General features: G+C 30.7%; 2 long non-coding RNA genes and 1 pseudogene across 2 annotated transcripts; 2 read left to right on the forward strand and 1 right to left on the reverse strand.

Annotated features, from left to right (window-relative positions):
* Positions 1-7,201: 7,201 nt before the first annotated feature.
* LOC146949486 (uncharacterized) lies at positions 7,202-8,056 on the reverse strand. Its single transcript, XR_015025418.1, has 2 exons — positions 7,831-8,056; positions 7,202-7,447 (listed from the first exon to the last, which is right to left on the reverse strand). It is a non-coding gene; the product is annotated as an uncharacterized LOC146949486 (long non-coding RNA).
* A 2,139-nt stretch (positions 8,057-10,195) lies between these two features.
* LOC146949487 (uncharacterized) lies at positions 10,196-12,584 on the forward strand. Its single transcript, XR_015025419.1, has 3 exons — positions 10,196-10,490; positions 11,579-11,808; positions 12,193-12,584. It is a non-coding gene; the product is annotated as an uncharacterized LOC146949487 (long non-coding RNA).
* A 3,727-nt stretch (positions 12,585-16,311) lies between these two features.
* LOC146949488 (uncharacterized) lies at positions 16,312-20,504 on the forward strand (annotated as a pseudogene).
* Positions 20,505-21,173: the final 669 nt, after the last annotated feature.

The raw sequence follows: 21,173 nt of genomic DNA on the forward strand, positions 1-21,173 counted from the left end.
TATATTAAAATATAGATTTAACTCTCTTAAACTCTCCTATCCTAAACTTATCCGAACACACCCTAAGGAAATTAGAGATTTGTGGTTAACCATTACATGTGAAACCTTCTTTTGTACTCTTTCCAGTCACATTTATAAGCAAAAAACAACATTTTAGATTCATGAAATAATTAATGTATTTTATCACATTTATTAACCAAATACATTAGTTATTCAATGAATCTAAAACATTGTGTTTCACTTATAAACGTGACCAGAGGGAGTATGTGTGTTTATGCGAATAAGTCAAGAACTTAGTTGTTCTACTGTTTGGGCTTGCTGAAAATGTTGTTATCTGTAGTTGTCTTCCCTAGGCTAGAGTCACATAAAATCCCTAGTGATTACACATGCATCGAATCACATATTTTATGAACTAATATAACAATGTTGTGTTCATAAAATATACACCTCTCATAGGAATGGCATTAGTTCCTTTCCCTGCCCAAGACAAGTGGATTTCCAAAGTGCTATCATTAACATCAACATTAAAATCCCTAGTGATTCCCTTGCCAACTCCATTAGCTGCTTCCATAATGTTAAAATCTTTCAAATATTTATGACCCTGTCATTATATATAGTTTTGAAATTCCGAGCGTTAGTTTTGTTGGAGAAACATTTTCAGAAGAAACTAAGGATTTGGTTTATTTGAGCTTATCTATCTACCGACATAAGTACTTGCAAAACTACGGCTTAGGACAGGTCCATGATCTGTTTTTGACTATAGCTTATACGAGTTTATATTATAAGCGATTAATTATGCTGTTTATCAAACAAGGCCTAAGAAAGAAATAGAAATTTTTTATTCCATTACTCACTTGAATTGAAACATCGAATATGCGCCTTCCAAGGCTGCTGAATTTCTGGTCATCAGAAAACATTATCTCAGCAAAATGAAGTTTCACTTTATAATTTCCCTTCATCATACAAAATCCAAAGTATTTGAGAGATATCGGCGCAATGCGGGCTGTTTGGTAGTAATCAGAGCCATTAATATTCAAAGAGAACACATTTCTTGCCACATAATCAGCTTTTTCATTTCCTAGAAATACTCATGTGCTACAATATGCTCATTTTCCATCACCACCTGGAACAAAGTTTGAAATTCCACGTACATGTCCGTCGGCTTCATATTCATAGTCATCAAACTCAGATGCAGGTCCGCCACAATTTATGAACAGTGAATGATCTGCAGAGAAATATTAACAAAAAATATTTTTTCATCACAGGCTAATGAAAAAGCTATCACAATTTCATTTACAAAACATTGTAGTCTATGAAATTGTGATTGATCTGCTAAGTCTGAACACTCACACCGTGGTTTTCCCGAACAAGGTAAGTCCACCTTCAAACAAGACAATGTACAAGAATATAAGAAGTTATATTCAGAAGATGGTTCAAAAGATGATACAGAACTAAAACTAGACCATAAGTACGATCGCACAAACTTACGATGTGTTTGATGAAGGAGAGACGCTGGAAGCTAAGTTCCGGATCAAGAAAGTACTGTGTTGAGAAAGGAGAAATGCTTGTAAAATTCGTATAGAAGGAAAAAAAAATGATGCTGACATACCCAAGAGCTGGCAATCAGATGCAGAAGACTCGGTAAAATTGTTGAAAGATAAATCATTGAAACATAAAGCGAGAATCCATCTATATCTATCTATCTATCTATCTATATATATATATCTTTGTAAAGGAAACTTGAGTTGTTCTCTTACAAGTTTTATGATGATGTGACACTCTAGAAAAAGTTATCACCTCTCTCTTAAAACTTTACAAGCTACAATTCTTCACTATATCAATTAAATGTCTAACATTTTTTTTTTTTGAGAGAAAATGTCTAACATCTTTTAAAACCTTACAACTCTTCATATATCAATTTATATTATACAATTTCTACCCAAAAAATTGATGCTTTCAATGTCTATTTATATTAATATACAAATTATAAAATAAAATAAAAATTACTAATTCCAATTTGTAAATTTTTTTTTTTGGTAGTGTCAAATTTGTGAATTGATTTAATATGATACGGCCCATTGTCTTCTTTATGTAAAAAAAAAAAAATTTGTTTTTGCAAGTTAAAAGAGTTTATTTTTTTTAATATAGAAAAATTAAAATAGTTGTTGGTTACATTGATCAATTAACTTATCTTTATTTACAGACTACTAATGCTAACGCCATAAAAAAACTATACTATTACTAATCTTCCTTAAAAAAATACTACTATTCTCAATTAATTATTGGATATGTTACTTATTCTTCCCATTCAATTTGATCTTTGAGTTCATTTTTGTTTCAGCAACCATATTTCTATTCTATCAGTTAATTACAAGCCACCACTCATCCTTTCATTTTTCCCTCAATTAGTGACAATCCATGTTATTTATTAACCTCATCTCATTTCTTCTTTCCTTTCATTTTTTGTTCTTACTAGTTTTCAATTTCCTCTTTCAAACATCATATATGCTTTCTTCCAATATTTGGTATTATGAAATGAATATTCAAAATGCATGTGCCTGCGCAGATTTTATAAATAGGTCTAATAATATTTGTTTCCCAAAAATAGTTTCTTTAAAAAGTTGTGACGAGGTAATATCATTGGCTCTTTTATGATTCATATTTTATTAATTTTCTATGATCTGTGAATGAATTTATTTGCGATAGATACCAATGTGCATATTCTTGAATTAGATATCAACATGTATGACAAGATTCTTCTACAAAAGGTTCACAACATTTTTCTTTTTGAGAGAAAATGTCTAACATCTTTTAAAACCTTACAACTTTCCATATATTATACAATTTCTACCCAAAAAATTGATGTTTTCAACGTCTATTTATATTAATATACAAATTATAAAATAAAATAAAAATTACAAATTCAAATTTGTGAATTTTTTTTTGGTAGTGTCAAATTTGTGAATTGATTTAATATGATACGTCCCATTGTCTTCTTTATGTAAAAAAAAAAAAAAATTGTTTTTGCAAGTTAAATAGTAAATTAAAAGAGTTTCTTTTTTTTTTAATATAGAAAAATTAAAATAGTTGTTGGTTACATTGATCAATTAACTTATCTTTATTTACAGACTACTAATACTAAGACCATCCACAATGCAGCACCCCATTTGGGTGCTTAAATAGGACCCGACTGTACACGTCATTCGTTTTATAATTAATACGTAATAAGCACCCAATCTCTCCAACCCATCACCTCAAAATAATTATTAATTGGGTTCCAGCAATAACTCTATATCGTTACATTTTAACAATAATTTTTATACTTATTCATAATTATATAATTTTAAAATATTGAAAAAATTTAATTATAAATTATTAAAAAAACGAACATTTTTATTTTATTTTTATTAATAATCAAGAAAAAGTTAAAACTTAAAAAAACAATATAACATGGATGATGAAAAATTGCATATTTTAAATAACAACTAATCTTGTTGACTATCACTCCCAAAATGTTGCCAAATATGCTCCACAAGACCATGTTGAAGTTGAAGATGAGTTTGTCTATCTTGAATTTGTGATCTCCTTTGTCGGTACGTGGCAAGATTTGGATGAGGACCATTATGTATTTCATTCCTTGCAACATCATTTTTTAATATCAAAATAATACAATAATTAAATTTATAAAACAAATAGAATTAATTGTACATGTGAGACTCATGAGTAATAGGAGAGAGAGGGTGCCTATACAAGCACCCACCTTCATAAACACCATATTCATTGGAGTCACAAAGGGGGTGCCTATTTACAATGGTGCTTAATAGGGGAAGGACTCCCCATTGTAGATGGTCTAACGCCATAAAAAACTATACTATTACTAATCTTCCTTAAAAAAAATACTACTATTCTCAATTAATTATTGGATATGTTACTTATTCTTCCCATTCAATTTGATCTTTGAGTTCATTTTTGTTTCAGCTACCCTATTTCTGTTCTATCAGTTAATTACAAGCCACCACTCACCCTTTCATTTTTCCCTCAATTAGTGACAATCCATGTTATTTATTAACCTCATCTCATTTCTTCTTTCCTTTCATTTTTTGTTCTTACTAATTTTCAATTTCCTCTTTCAAACATCATATATGCTTTCTTCCAATATTTGGTATTATGAAATGAATATTCAAAATGCATGTGCCTGCGCAGATTTTATAAATAGGTCTAATAATATTTGTTTCCCAACAATAGATTCTTTAAAAAGTTGTGACGAGGTAAAATCCATGGCTCTTTTATGATTCATATTTTATTAATTTTCTTTGATCTGTGAATGAATTTATTTGCGATAGATACCAATGTGCATATTCTTGAATTAGATATCAACATGTATGACAAGGTTCTTCTACAACAAGGTTCCCAACATTTTTTTTGAGAGAAAATGTCTAACATCTTTTAAAACCTTACAACTTTCCATATATTATACAATTTCTACCCAAAAAAATTGATGCTTTCAATGTCTATTTATATTAATATACAAATTATAAAATAAAATAAAAATTACTAATTCAAATATGTGAATTTTTTTGGTAGTGTCAAATTTCTGAATTGATTTAATATGATACGGCCCATTGTCTTCTTTATGTAAAAAAAAAAAAACAAAAAAAAAAATTTGCAAGTTAAATAATAAATTAAAAGAGTTTCTTTTTTTTTAATATAGAAAAATTAAAATAGTTGTCGGTTACATTGATCAATTAAATTATCTTTATTTACAGACTACTAATACTAACGCCATAAAAAACTATACTATTATTAATCTTCCTTAAAAAAATACTACTATTCTCAATTAATTATTGGATATGTTACTTATTCTTCCCATTCAATTTGATCTTTGAGTTCATTTTTGTTTCAGCTACCCTATTTCTATTCTATCAGTTAATTACAAGCCACCACTCACCTTTTCATTTTTCCCTCAATTAGTGACAATCCATGTTATTTATTAACCTCATCTCATTTCTTCTTTCCTTTCATTTTTTGTTCTTACTAGTTTTCAATTTCCTCTTTCAAACATCATATATGCTTTCTTCCAATATTTGGTATTATGAAATGAATATTCAAAATGCATGTGCCTGCGCAGATTTTATAACTAGGTCTAATAATATTTGTTTCCCAACAATGTTTCTTTAAAAAGTTGTGACGAGGTAATATCCATGGCTCTTTTATGATTCATATTTTATTAATTTTCTTTGATCTGTGAATGTATTTATTTGCGATAGATACCAATGTGCATATTCTTGAATTAGATGTCAACATGTATGACAAGGTTCTTCTACAACAAGGTTCCCAACATTTTTTTTTGAGAGAAAATGTCTAACATCTTTTAAAACCTTACAACTTTCCATATATTATACAATTTCTACCCAAAAAATTGATGCTTTCAATGTCTATTTATATTAATATACAAATTATAAAATAAAATAAAAATTACTAATTCAAATATGTGAATTTTTTTTGGTAGTGTCAAATTTCTGAATTGATTTAATATGATACGGCCCATTGTCTTCTTTATGTAAAAAAAAACAAAAAAAAATTGTTTTTGCAAGTTAAATAGTAAATTTAAAGAGTTTCTTTTTTTTTTTAATATAGAAAAATTAAAATAGTTGTTGGTTACATTGATCAATTAACTTATCTTTATTTACAGACTACTAATACTAACGCCATAAAAAACTATACAATTAATAATCTTTCTTAAAAAAAAAATACTACTATTCTCAATTAATTATTGGATATGTTACTTATTCTTCCCATTCAATTTGATCTTTGAGTTTCATTTTTGTTTCAGCTACCCTATTTCTATTCTATCAGGTAATTACAAGCCACCACTCACCCTTTCATTTTCCCTCAATTAGTGACAATCCATGTTATTTATTAACCTCATCTCATTTCTTCTTTCCTTTCATTTTTTGTTCTTAGATTTCAATTTCCTATTTCAAACATCATATATGCTTTCTTCCAATATTTGGTATTATGAAATGAATATTCAAAATGCATGTGCCTGCGCAGATTTTATAAATAGGTCTAATAATATTTGTTTCCCAACAATAGTTTCTTTAAAAAGTTGTGACGAGGTAATATCCATGGCTCTTTTATGATTCATATTTTATTAATTTTCTTTGATCTGTGAATGAATTTATTTGCGATAGATACCAATGTGTATATTCTTGAATTAGATATCAACATGCATGACAAGGTTCTTCTACAACAAGGTGTGTATTTTTTTTAAAGGAACAAGGTGTGTATTTTTATTCACCTTTTTAATTTTACATGCATTTTAATGTTTACACGTATAAGATTATTTGTTTGATTGATTTTATTGATTTACAAGTGTTTATTACTCAACAAGAGCTGCTTTGCAATGTTGTGATAAGGTAATATCCATGTCTCCTTTTCTACTCAATCACTACAAGAAATGTTGCATTTTGTCAGGGGCAGAAGCCCTGGCAAAATGCTAAAAGCCTTGATAATTGGACGTTTTCCAGGAGTTTTGCCAAGAGCAGAATCACCAGCAAAGCTGCTCATCGCAAATGACCCTGCCAGGGGTTTAGCTCCTGGCAAATGCGCTCCTGGCAAAGGCCTTCCCTCAACCCCTGGCAAATTGTGTCTGCATGATTGCAGCCTTTTATGATGCAATATGGTTAATGCAGGCTTTTGGAGACTGTGTCAGCATCACATCAGTCATTTTCAAAACATGTCAGGGACATTGCGAGGGGTTAACCCCTGGCAAATTGTGCACATTTTTTTTTAAAAAAACGTTTTTTATTTGTTTAAAAAATCAAAATATTAAAAATTTAATAATTAAAATAATTTTAAAAAACATTATCTTTTTTTTGTTGAGGTTAATAATAATATTATCTTTTTTTTGTTGAGGTAAATAATAATATTATCTAACTATTCAGTTTTTAATGACAAAAATAATTGGGGACTAAGTTCTAACTCCAATTTTGTTCCCATAACAAAATATAGTAGAAAATTTTATTTGACAGTAACATCAACCAATCTATCTCAAGAATTTAGTGGAATTCAACTTCGAGAAAAATAAAAGTCAGAATCTTCAATCAAAAATTGTGTTATAAGCTTATACTACAATTCTGTCCTAATTTTCAAAACATAGCCAAAATGAAATAAAAGAGAATTAAATCAAGCTAGTGAGTAAGAGAATGAATTTCAATAATCAAAATGATAAATTGATTCAATGGTACTCCATCACCAGACTCAAAACCAAAAGTTCATTGATAGCTAAAAACATAATCATACAATACTTCTATAAATAATTAAAATTGAAAAACAGAATCAGATAACCTAGTTGCAGCAATGGATTGTGAAGACCCTTGGCTCTTATAGTCTTTGATTAAGCTTCTTCTATTTCTTCGATAACACCTCAAGTTGATCCAAGTTCCTATAAACATAGTTCAAAATTAGATAAATCAAAATACATTTAATTCAAACTCTTAGCTCATCGCAATAAAGAGTAATAACAATATTCAATCTTCATAATGAAGAGTAATTACAATCTCTTAAATTTCCTTTGACATTTCATAAAATGCTCAACAATTAGCTCATAGCTCATACATTACCTCTAGGACATTTCTTTAAACACCAAGAAAACACAATTCCATCCCTATACACTCACAGACATAGAACTCTCAAAATCCATATTGAAACAAAGTTGAGCATTATGTGAACAGTCCTCTTGCAAGAATGCTATCCTAGTTTCTCTATTGGATAACTAACACAATGTAAAAGAAATTGTACAAACACACACTTGATAATGTTTTATACCTTTTCATTCTAATAGCCATAAATTTTCCATATCATCCTTCAAGCCAGCTGCAATATAACCGAAAAATGAACAACTGTTATTCCCCTAAAACCACACCAGAAACCACGCCTCCATCAACTCCTATCACCAAAACAGACAAAAATCGGCCCTCAAAAGAGCTAAACAGCTGCTGTGCCACCAGACAAAGGTCAATCTCCACCAAGGCAGCAAATTAATATAACATTTACTCCTAAAAAAAATGACACGTTTTTAGTTATCTAAAATATATTTGTTTACATAAATGCTCGCTCACGGTTATCATTAACAACTAACATTCAACTTAAAATAACATACAATCATGTACATCTATCCATATAATTATCCAGAAATGAGAATCACTAGTCTACTAGTGTAAGTAATTGACTAGATGACACAACTAAAATCACACAAATCTATTAACAGTTTATTGATATGATTCACAAAGCCAACAATACACATAATCAATTATGTCAAAGTGACAATAAGAAAAAATTATGTCAAAGTGCCAATAAGAAAAAATTATGTCAAAGTGAATTACAACTGCAAGAAAGGTGAACAGAGGAAAGGGGATGTAATAGTTCGTATAAATGATTTTTGAGTGAATATTTTGCAAAACATAGATCGTCCTCAAAAGGTCATGCTAGTTGGCAAAATCCGTTAATTCTTGTGTCTATTACAGGGTTTGGAAGGGAGAACCCTTGTAACAATGAATTTCATTAAATCAACGACAAATTTAATTGAATATGTTGTTAAGAACTAGATTCTTACTCCCTTGGTTGGGATTTTCTTTTAAAAAATCTTTCAATAGTCTCATGTAATAACAAAAACAAGACATGTGAGTGATCAACAACAATGCTCAACATATCAATCATCCAACATATAGTAAAACACAAGAAAAGGAACAAAATACAGCATTACAAGTCCAAACTATGGACTGAAAACAAGCAAAATTAGGGGCATATAATTAAGAGGGGATCTAATGAATTTGTTAGTGTGTACAAAACACAAATAGGAAGATTGTAAAGAACAAATTGAATAACAGCAAAAATCAAATTGAAGCAGGACAAAAAAAAACAAATTAAACATCAGTAAGTTTCATCACTTTTATAGGTTCACAAAAATCAAATGAATAACTTCAAATAAACAGAGCTGAAATTGAACACAGAACAAAACTAATTGTACCCTAAATCACAATATCTCACATTAACTAATTAACTAATTGAACCCTAAATCACAATATCTCACATTAACTAATTAACCAATTGAACCCTAAATCCTAAGATCCAAATTGAAAATTTCAGAAAACCCTAAAATCAAGGTCCATTACCTTACTGTGAGTAGAGACTCGTGAGATGAAGAAAGATTGGACAAGATGATACACGAAATCACAGAGAGAATAGCTGAGCTGCAGATCGCGAGTTGAAGGAGAGAGGAGAAGATGAAACATGAAATCGCGAGTTGCATATCGAACACGAAATCGAGTTGCAGTCATAGGGAAAAAGAGAGACTCCAATGGAGTGTGGTGCTGTCAAATCGTATATGAGTCTGGAATATGAAAGGAGGAGAAAAATTAGGTTAGAGAGAAGTGTGTAATTGGATTGTGGGAGAGATAAACGTGTGGTGTGTGGTTGCTTCAATAAAAAAATAAAAATGAAAGTAAATAAGAGAGTGAAAAGTAAACAAATCCCCTGCAACTTACTGCCACTTCCATGTGGTCTTGTCTCCATTTAAATTTCAATTTTCCCACTTTACATTTTACCAGGGGTTATTTCAATTTGTGAGGATCAAACCCCTGTTTTATGAGAAACGGGTCCCACGTCATTTTCCCAGGGGCATCCCTGGCATTGCTCCTGGAAAATTTGCCAAGTGTTATTGCTCCTGGCATAGTTTCCTGGCTAATTACACACAATCCAATTACACACTTCCCTCTAACCTAGTTTCCTGGAAAAGGAGAGACTCCAATGGAGTGTGGTGCTGTGAAATCGTATGTGAAATCGTATATGAGTCTGGAATATGAGAGGAGGAGAAAAATTAGGTTAGAGAGAAGTGTGTAATTGGATTGTGTGTAATTAGCCAGGAAACTATGCCAAGAGCAACAACTCCTGGCAAATTTGCCAGGAGCAATGCCAGGGATGCCCCTAGGAAAATGACGTGGGACCCGATTCTCATAAAACAGAGGTTTGATCCTCACAAATTGAAATAACCCCTGGCAAAATGTAAAGTGGGAAAATTGAAATTTAAATGGAGACAAGACCACATGGAAGTGGCAGTAAGTTGCAGGGGATTTGTTTACTTTTCACTCTCTTATTTACTTTCATTTTTATTTTTTTATTGAAGCAACCACACACCACACGTTTATCTCTCCCACAATCCAATTACACACTTCTCTCTAACCTAATTTTTCTCCTCCTCTCATATTCCAGACTCATATACGATTTGACAGCACCACACTCCATTGGAGTCTCTCTTTTTCCATATGACTGCAACTCGATTTCGTGTTCGATATGCAACTCGTGATTTCATGTTTCATCTTCTCCTCTCTCCTTCAACTCGCGATCTGCAGCTCAGCTATTCTCTCTGTGATTTCGTGTATCATCTTGTCCAATCTTTCTTCATCTCGCGAGTCTCTACACACAGTAAGGTAATGGACCTTGATTTTAGGGTTTTCTGAAATTTTCAATTTGGATCTTAGGATTTAGGGTTCAATTAGTTAATTAGTTAATGTGAGATATTGTGATTTAGGGTTCAATTAGTTAATTAGTTAATGTGAGATATTGTGATTTAGGGTACAATTAGTTTTGTTCTGGGTTCAATTTCAGCTCTGTTTATTTGAAGTTATTCATTTGATTTTTGTGAACCTATAAAAGTGATGAAACTTACTGATGTTCAATTTGTTTTTTTTGTCCTGCTTCAATTTGATTTTTGCTGTTATTCAATTTGTTCTGTACAATCTTCCTATTTGTGTTTTGTACACACTAACAAATTCACTAGATCCCCTCTTAATTATATGCCCCTAATTTTGCTTGTTTTCAGTCCATAGTTTGGACTTGTAATGCTGTATTTTGTTCCTTTTCTTGTGTTTTACTATATGTTGGATGATTGATATGTTGAGCATTGTTGTTGATCACTCACATGTCTTGTTTTTGTTATTACATGAGACTATTGAAAGATTTTTTAAAAGAAAATCTCAACCAAGTGAGTAAGAATCTAGTTCTTAACAACATATTCAATTAAATTTGTCGTTGATTTAATGAAATTCATTGTTACAAGGGTTCTCCCTTCCAAACCCTGTAATAGACACAAGAATTAACGGATTTTGCCAACTAGCATGACCTTTTGAGGACGATCTATGTTTTGCAAAATATTCACTCAAAAATCATTTATACGAACTATTACATCCCCTTTCCTCTGTTCACCTTTCTTGCAGTTGTAATTCACTTTGACATAATTTTTTATTATTGTCACTTTGACATAATTGATTATGTGTATTGTTGGCTTTGTGAATCATATCAATAAACTGTTAATAGATTTGTGTGATTTTAGTTGTGTCATCTAGTCAATTACTTACACTAGTAGACTAGTGATTCTCATTTCTGGATAATTATATGGATAGATGTACATGATTGTATGTTATTTTAAGTTGAATGTTAGTTGTTAATGATAACCGTGAGCGAGCATTTATGTAAACAAATATATTTTAGATAACTAAAAACGTGTCATTTTTTTTAGGAGTAAATGTTATATTAATTTGCTGCCTTGGTGGAGATTGACCTTTGTCTGGTGGCACAGCAGCTGTTTAGCTCTTTTGAGGGCCGATTTTTGTCTGTTTTGGTGATAGGAGTTGATGGAGGCGTGGTTTCTGGTGTGGTTTTAGGGGAATAACAGTTGTTCATTTTTCGGTTATACTGCAGCTGGCTTGAAGGATGATATGGAAAATTTATGGCTATTAGAATGAAAAGGTATAAAACATTATCAAGTGTGTGTTTGTACAATTTCTTTTACATTGTGTTAGTTATCCAATAGAGAAACTAGGATAGCATTCTTGCAAGAGGACTGTCTCACATAATGCTCAACTTTGTTTCAATATGGATTTTGAGAATTCTATGTTTGTGAGTGTATAGGGATGGAATTGTGTTTTCTTGGTGTTTAAAGAAATGTACTAGAGGTGATGTATGAGCTATGAGCTAATTGTTGAGCATTTTATGAAATGTCAAAGGAAATTTAAGAGATTGTAATTACTCTTCATTGTGAAGATTGAATATTGTTATTACTCTTTATTGCGATGAGCTAAGAGTTTGAATTAAATGTATTTTGATTTATCTAATTTTGAACTATGTTTATAGGAACTTGGATCAACTTGAGGTGTTATCGAAGAAATAGAAGAAGCTTAATCAAAGACTATAAGAGCCAAGGGTCTTCACAATCCATTGCTGCAACTAGGTTATCTGATTCTGTTTTTCAATTTTAATTATTTATAGAAGTATTGTATGATTATGTTTTTAGCTATCAATGATCTTTTGGTGTTGAGTCTGGTGATGGAGTACCATTGAATCAATTTATCATTTTGATTATTGAAATTCATTCTCTTACTCACTAGCTTGATTTAATTCTCTTTTATTTCATTTTGGCTATGTTTTGAAAATTAGGACAGAATTGTAGTATAAGTTTATAACACAATGTGTTGAGTCTAGTGATGGAGTACCATTGAATCAATTGATCATTTTGATTATTGAAATTCATTCTCTTACTCACTAGCTTGATTTGATTCTCTTTATTTCATTTTGGCTATGTTTTGAAAATTAGGACAGAATTGTAGTATAAGCTTATAACACAATTTTTGATTGAAGATTCTGACTTTTCTTTTCTCCAAGTTGAATTCCACTAAATTCTTGAGATAGATTGGTTGATGTTACTGTCAAATAAAATTTTCTACTATATTTCGTTATGGGAACTGAATTGGAGCTAGAACTTAGTCCCCAATTATTTTTGTCATTAAAAACTGAATAGTTAGATAATATTATTATTTACCTCAACAAAAAAAATATAATGTTTTTTAAAATTATTTTAATTATTAAATTTTTAATATTTTGATTTTTTAAACAAATAAAAAAACGTTTTTTTTTTTTAAAAAATGTGCACAATTTACCAGGGGTTAACCCCTCGCAATGTCCCTGACATGTTTTGAAAATGACTGATGTGATGCTGACACAGTCTCCAAAAGCCTGCATTGACCAGATTGCGTCAGAAAAGGCTGCAATCATGCAGACACAATTTGCTAGGGGTTGAGCCAAGGCCTTTGCCAGAAGCGCATTTGCCAGGAGCTAAACCCCTGGCAGGGTCATTTGCGATGAGCAGATTTGCTGGTGATTCTGCTCCTGGCAAAACTCCTGGCAAACGTCCAATTGCCAAGGCTTTTAGCATTTTGCCAGGGCTTCTGCCCTTGGCAAAATGCAACATTTCTTGTAGTGGATCATTTGTGTAATATTAACTAATTTTATCTATTTTTAAATTATTAACACTTTTAATTTCACTTAATACTCTTAATGAGATACTACTTTAAATGTTAAGAATTGGGATGTTACATTTGTATTACTGGGAATCAGTGTCCTATGACTCAAAGGGACACATACAAAAACATAATCACTTTGGGCTACTTCAACTTGGTGCAAACCCATGCAGATTATCCGATAGTTCTGATACATTGTAAGGATACAATACATACGCAAAAGTCTCCAATGAATGAGACTAAAGGATCATATGTGGGAATTTAGTATCTAAAACTCTCTTGTTTTAAATTATTTCATTTCGTATAGGATGCTAGCTTTCATATGATTTTTATAAAATGATATTCAATCTTAACTTCTTGTTAATTTAAAAAAAAAATATAAGTTTAACTTTTTTTAATTCTATTTTTAAGTTATATAATATTTTGATTCTTTTTTTTTCATTTTTTTAGCAATATATTTCTGCTTTTTATTTTTACTCCTTTTACAATTAAATTTTATATTATGCCTTCTTTTGGTTCTATTTTTCTATTTTGTGCAGGGGCGGAACTGGGGGGTGGCAAGGGGGAGCCACCGCCACCCCATCTTTAAAAAAAATAAAATTTTTTATACACTGGAAATTAGCAGAGATGTAGTTTTAATTAGCAGATCTGAATCACAGTGAAAGAAAATAGATCTTGAACAAGAAACATATGTGAAGAAGGAAGAAATAGATCAAGACAGAAGGAAAAGTAACAATCAACCATTGATATGAAAGAAGTTGCTGCCAACTGAGAGTTGTTGTTTTTCTCAACAAAACAAAAAAAAATAAACTGAGAGTTGTTGTTATTAACATACGGCTGTCAAATGCTTGTGTGTTTTGTAAAATAATTCTAGGGTTTCATGCAAACTTGGGCTTCATAAAATAATAAGAGAAGCCCATATTGAATTGTTATGATCCAGCTCATTATAATTATATTACTATATAACACATAAAAAAAAGAGGGGTGCGAGTCAATTATTGATGATTTCAAGTCACTCGAAAAGCGTAAAGTGTCACTTTAAGTATTTAATGATAAACTTTATATATTATGTAATTTAAATTTTGAATAATCGATTTTTAGTTTATTACGACTTAAATGTGTTGTATGCAATATGATTTATATATTTTAGTTTATGTTGATGACGGCCACCCCAAACTTTTTTGTCTGGCTCCGCCACTGATTTTGTGTCTCTTATTTTTGTTAAAATTAAGATGTTATTATTGTTCTATAATTTATAACGTTGATTTTCAATTATGATGCATTCGAGAAATATTATTTTAGTATGCATAGAATGTTAGTGATTTGTATGCACATGTATTGTGATAATCCTAAATTATATGATACTATTGAATGTTAGGAATGGATCTGAATATTATATGTTTGTGTTAACTATTACAAAGAATTTTAGTTGAGATATTATGTGGGGATGATGGTTTGTGACAAAAGTTACCCTACTTTCTATTAGTTTTATTTAAATGATAGTACTTGCACATGCGTGCGAGCGTACTTCAATGACGGCACTATTGAAATTATGCAATATTATTTTATATATAATAAAATAAAACTAGTAACCTATAGGATACATTTAAATGATACATTACATGGTCCTCGTGAGCTTAACTCAGTTGGTTGGAACAATGCATAAAATATGCAAGGTCTGGGATTCAAACCCCGTCCACTACCAAAAAAAAAATGATACATTACATGCGCAAAAGTTCCTAGTCAATGAGATTGGAGGATCATAAGCTGGAAGTTTTTTTTTTTTTTTGAGGGAAAATCATAAGCTGGAAGTTAGTATCTGAAACTCTCATATTTTAAATTCTTTCGTTCCGTATAGGAAGCTAAATTTCATATGATTTTATAAAATGATATTCAATCATAACTCCTGGTTAATTTCTTAAACAATTTAGTGTTTAACTTTTTTAATTCTATTTTTAAAATATGTAATATTTTAATTCTCTTTTTCTTCATTTGTTTAGCTTCGATTTCAGCTTTTTTATTTTTACTCCTTTTACATTTAAATTTTATACTATGCTGTCTTTTAGTTTTATTTTTCTATTTTGTGTTTCTCTTATTTTTGTTAAAATTATGATGTTATCATTGTTCTATAATTTTTAACGTTGATTTTCGTTTATGGTGCAATCGAGTAATATTATTTTAGTGTGTGTTGAATGTTAATGATTTATAGGCATATGTGTTGTGATAATCCTAAATTATTTCATCATGTTGAATGTTAAGTATGAATCTGAATATTATATGTTTGTGTTAATTATTACGGAGAATTTTAGTTGAGATAGTATGTGGGGATGAAGGTTTGTGACAAAAGTTACCCTGATTTGTATTAGTTTTATTTGAATGATAATACTTGAATGTGTGCGCGTGCGAGCACGCACGCACGTCAGTTCCGTCACTATTGAAATTATGCAATATTATTTTATATAATAAAATAAGCATAAAATTATTTTATATTACTTTTTTTTAGAAATATGTAATCGTTTAACTAAATCATTAAGCAAACACATAAGCACACCTTCATCCCGCTAAACACTTAGTTTACACATAATAACTTTATTAAATCTCCTGATTTGAACCTATATTATCTTGATTCAAACCTGAACCTATAATTCTTAATATGTAAGAAATCGTCCAATCCAAAATCACAATAGTAATTGTCATTCTAATCCACAATTGATACCAAATTATCAGTTTTCCAAATAAGAGGGAGTCTTGCCTTTTCCCTCCTGATTTACTCTTTTCCATTTTTCCTAATTAATTGTTCCTCATCTAATATCTTACCTATAATAAAACTTATTGTTTCATATACTAAGCAGTAGGAAACACATGCGCTGCTTCATATACTCATTCAGCCCACCCTTATAATTAAAGTTATTGTTTCTCTTATACCTTCACACTCCTTCACCCCACCCCACCAGCAATGAACAAATTTATCTCTTTTCATCTTCTATGCATTTTCTTCCTATGTTTCTCTGTTAGCACCACCAACTCCATGACACTTCCACGGTTGAGTTCATTTTCAGAATGGAAAACTACTAAGTACCAAAACACTAAAACCTTCAATTTAAATGAACACCTGCAGACATATTTCTATGAACAGACTTTAGACCACTTCAACTATCTATCAGAAAGCTACAAAACCTTTAAACATAGATATTTTGTAAATTTCAAGTTTTGGGGTGGTGCTAATTCTAGTGCCCCAATATTTGCTTATTTGGGTGGAGAAAGTGACATTGTTAATTCGGTTGGTTTTATGACGGATAATGCTAATTCTTTTAAAGCTCTACTAGTGTACATTGAGGTACTAAATAGAAAACTATTTCTTTTGACACTCATTGAACTAAATCAAATTAGTTTTACGATTCTGATAAAACATTTAATTTTCTTGTTAGCACCGGTGCTACGGGAAATCCTTCCTTGCTTCAACCTCAACCTTTCAACTTCACGAGCTATGCTGAACAGTGTGAGAAAGATTTTGGTGTCCAACCTCGCCCTCACTGGGTCACCTCTTACTACGGAGGTCAAGTACTTACTTCTATAATGTTTAGGTTTCAATATTAATATTACATTTATCAATAGAAAATTAATTGCATCGTTGTGACTAATGTTAGGAATGAATCTGAATATTATATGCTTGTGTTAATTATTACGAATTTTAGTTGAGATAGTATATGGGGATGAGGGTGTGTGCCAAAAGTTACCCTACTTTGTGTTAGTTTTATTTGAATGATAATACTTGAATGTGTGCGTGTGCGTGCGAGCGTACATTAATGACGTCACAATCTACTCTTTTCCTTTTTCCCTTGTTAACTGTTCCTCATCTAATATTCTCTTACCTTATAATTAAAGTTATTTTTTCATATACCTTTTAATTAAAGAAGAACCCATGTGCTGCATCATATACTCCTTCAGCCCACCCTTATAATTAACGTTATTGTTACCTTCACACTCTCCTTCACCCCACCTCACCAGCAATGAACAAATCAACCCCTTCAGCAATGAACAAATTTATCTCTTTTCATTTTCTATACATTTTTTACCGCCACCAACTCCCTGACACTTCTACGGTTGAGTTCATTTTCAGAATGGAAAACTACTAAGTACCAAAACACTAAAACCTTCAATTTAAATGAAGACCTGCATACATATTTTTATGAACAGACTTTAGACCACTTCAACTATCTACCAGAAAGCTACAAAACCTTTAAACAGAGATATTTTGTAAATTTCAAGTATTGGGGTGGTGCTAATTCTAGTGCCCCAATATTTGCTTATTTGGGTGGAGAAGATGACATTGTTAATTCGCTTGGTTTTATGACGGATAATGCCACTTCTTTTAAAGCTCTACTAGTGTACATTGAGGTACCAAATAGAAAACTATTTCTTTTGATACTCATTGATCTAAATCAAATTAGTTTTACAATTCTGATAAAACTTTTAATTTTCTTGTTAGCACTAGTACTACGGGAAGTCAGTGCCCTTTGACGCATACAACATAAGCTCTTTGGGCTATTTCATCTCAGCACAAGCCCTTGCTGATTACGCAGCATTTCTGCTACATTTGAAGGATACACTACACGCACAAAAGTCCCCGGTGATTGTGGTTGGGGGATCATACGCTGGAAGTTAGTTTTTTAAATTATGTTTATGTTTTTCTTCACTTTTTTACCATCGTTTTTCTGCTTTTTCAATTTTTCTTCTTACTCATGTTATATTTAAATTATATTTTTAAAATTTTAAACTTGTAATTACAAATCTCCTTGAAACCTTTTAAAACATACCTTTATAATTTTAAGCATACCAGAGAAAGTTTCTGCTTTATATAAAAGTTTTAGAAAATTAGTTGCATCTGTATGAACTTAAAATCAATTACTTCTAAGCTTAAACAAACAAGCTCTGTTTATATTATGCTTTCTTTTAGTTCTATTTTGTGTTTCTCTTTTTTTTTTTTAAACACGATGTTATCATCGTTCTATAAGTTTTAACGTTGATTATCAATTATGATGCATTCGAGAAGTATTGTTTTAGTGTGCATTGAATGTTAATAATTTTTATTCACGGGCATTGTGATAATCCTAAATTATATGTTTGTGTTACTTGTTACAAAGAATCTTTGTTGAGATAATATGTAGGGATGAAGGTTTGTAACAAAAGTTATCCTACTTTGTATTAGTTTTATTTTAATTATATTACTTGAACGTGTGTGCGCGCGTGCGAGCGTACGTCAATGAGGGCACAATTGAAATTATGCAATATTATTTTATATAGTAAAATAAATTTAATGCAAAAATTATTTTATTTACTTTTTTAAAATATTTAATCCTTTAAAAGCAATTCACCGTAATTTTATATTTTTGTCTTTCGTATTATTTAATTAGTTCTTTTATCGATAGCCTAAATTAATTAAGATGGATTGAGGTATTTGATTAGTTCTTTTACTCATAACCTAAATTAATTAAGATGGATTGAGGATAAATTAATTAATTAGTATGCATGAAGCTAGTGAGACACATGCTACGTTTTAATACTAGATTCTTGGTCTGAAATTGACCAAGTAGTATCTCAGACAAATGGTCTTTCTATTCTAAGCTAAAAATTTCACACTTGCTAGTAAAAATATCGTTTCCATTTATTTACTGCCTTGTTTTGTTTGAAATAGGATTTAAGTGCAAAGTTAAACTTATTCAAACTGCAATTTAATGCAGTCCCTTCGAATAGTCTGATGAGTTGAGAGAGTAACATGGTGCATGTATCCCTCGACAACTCAATATGATGCACCCCACAACTTTAGATATATGTGAGGGCATTGACTGAGCCTCCTTTGGAAATGATATATATCCTCTGTAGGATATATGGAGGGGTTGTCGCTTTCAATGGAAACAACACATGTCATGTTAATCCAAGTAAATATATTGACATTGATCCAGAGACATTTGACGATTGGGGATGGTAGGTAATCAAATTTAAAGGGGAATTAGTCACTTTAGTCCCTGAATGGGGAACGATTCGTCAATTTAGTCCCTGAATGCAGATAATATGCAAAACAGTCCCTGCATGGTCAATTTCAGGGACTAAAGTGACTAACGAAGTCTACATTCAGGGACTAAATTGACTAACGGAGTCTGCATTCAGGGACTAAATTGACTAACAAAGTCTACATTCAGGGACTATTTTGCAATTTATCTGCATTCAGGGACTAAATTGACGAATCGTTCCCCATTCAGGGACTAAAGTGACTAATTCCCCCAAATTTAAATTATAGTCATTATATAAGATAAAATAAATAATAATTGGAGGGGGGTTTTCATATTATTTTGTGGACATATTTTGTTGAACTAAAAATATGGTGAATTTTTTATACATTCAAAAATGTAGTGAGATTGTGATGATCATGGGCATATGGAGTTCTTCACTAGATTGGTTGAACAGTGTGCGATTTTGGCGTCACACCTCACCCTCACTAGATCACCTCGTACTATGGAGGTGTACATACTTCTATAACATTTAGGTTTTAATTTCAATATTTAGATGAGATTAACAATAGAAAATTAATTTCATCATTGAAACTAATGTCTAAATATCAAATTGGTTCATTGAAAATTTGGTAGCAACATCATTTTCTCAAATGGCCCAACAGATCCTTATAGTAGTGGTGGGTAAACACGCAAACACTAACAAATACATTCATTGATTATTGTTGAACAAGGTTTTAAAATAAACTTCATGTGCATTTTGTTCTCAACGATTTTTCAGATAGCCTTGTTGCTCTTCCTATTGTCAATGGTATATATGTCAATATGTCATGTATTGTGTGAAAATAAATATAGAGTTGTCTAATTATATTATAGCATGCACATTCTAATATAAATATATAGAGAATATATTGTAGTAATATTAAGAGCATGTTGCTAATTTTTATCATTTTGTATCAAATTGTAAATCAATTAATTAAATGGTTTTGTAATGTTGTACAAATGTTGATTTTTAGGAACTTATTTCCTAGATATTTTGCTTGCAAAGGAAAACGATCAAGCATGGCTGGTTGACCAAAGAAAAAAATAGGTGGAGATAATTAAAAGTTAGATCAAGCAATATTATGCTGATACAGGATAAAGTTATTAATATCTTATAAGGATAAAGTTAGATCAAGCAATATTTCCTCTTGGATGTAACACTCCAATTTACTATTCCAAAATCGTTATTTCAACTCTTGATAATATTATTACTATTTTTAAAATAAAATGTATGTGTTATGTTTAATGAGAATATATATGTAATTATATTAGTAAAAAAATGTATTTAGAGTTTTAGCAATATAATTTACTAAATAATAAATTAGACAAGAATATAAATGATATATTTTAGTTAGCTTTGGTGTTTTTGAAATCTAATAATTGAGTGAAAATTTTCTGGAAGTGTTTTTAAAATTAGTGAAGAAAAGTGAATTGAAATGAAATAGAAAATAGGAAATAAACTTAGAACTTCCTACTTCATCCTTTAGAGAACTCCTTGCATAATTTTAAAGAACCCCTCACACCTCACTTTATCTCTCACACTTTTCAATCTTCGGCCACACTTGACCAAATCAAAACTTTCATTCTTTACTAATTCGCATTATTTTAAAGAATCCCTCACACGTCACTCTATCTCTCACACTTTTCTATCTTTGGCCACACTCGACCAAATCAAAACCCTCATTCTTTACTAATACATGCAAGCCACTCTTCTATTGTGAGTGAACCACACCACCATCACACTCCTCTCAAATGTCAGTGTGCCCCT

Source organism: Medicago sativa, chromosome 2 (assembly GCF_051527215.1).
Source record: "Medicago sativa cultivar Bolivia chromosome 2, Bolivia_mono, whole genome shotgun sequence".
In the NCBI taxonomy this organism is placed as follows: Eukaryota; Viridiplantae; Streptophyta; class Magnoliopsida; order Fabales; family Fabaceae; genus Medicago; species Medicago sativa.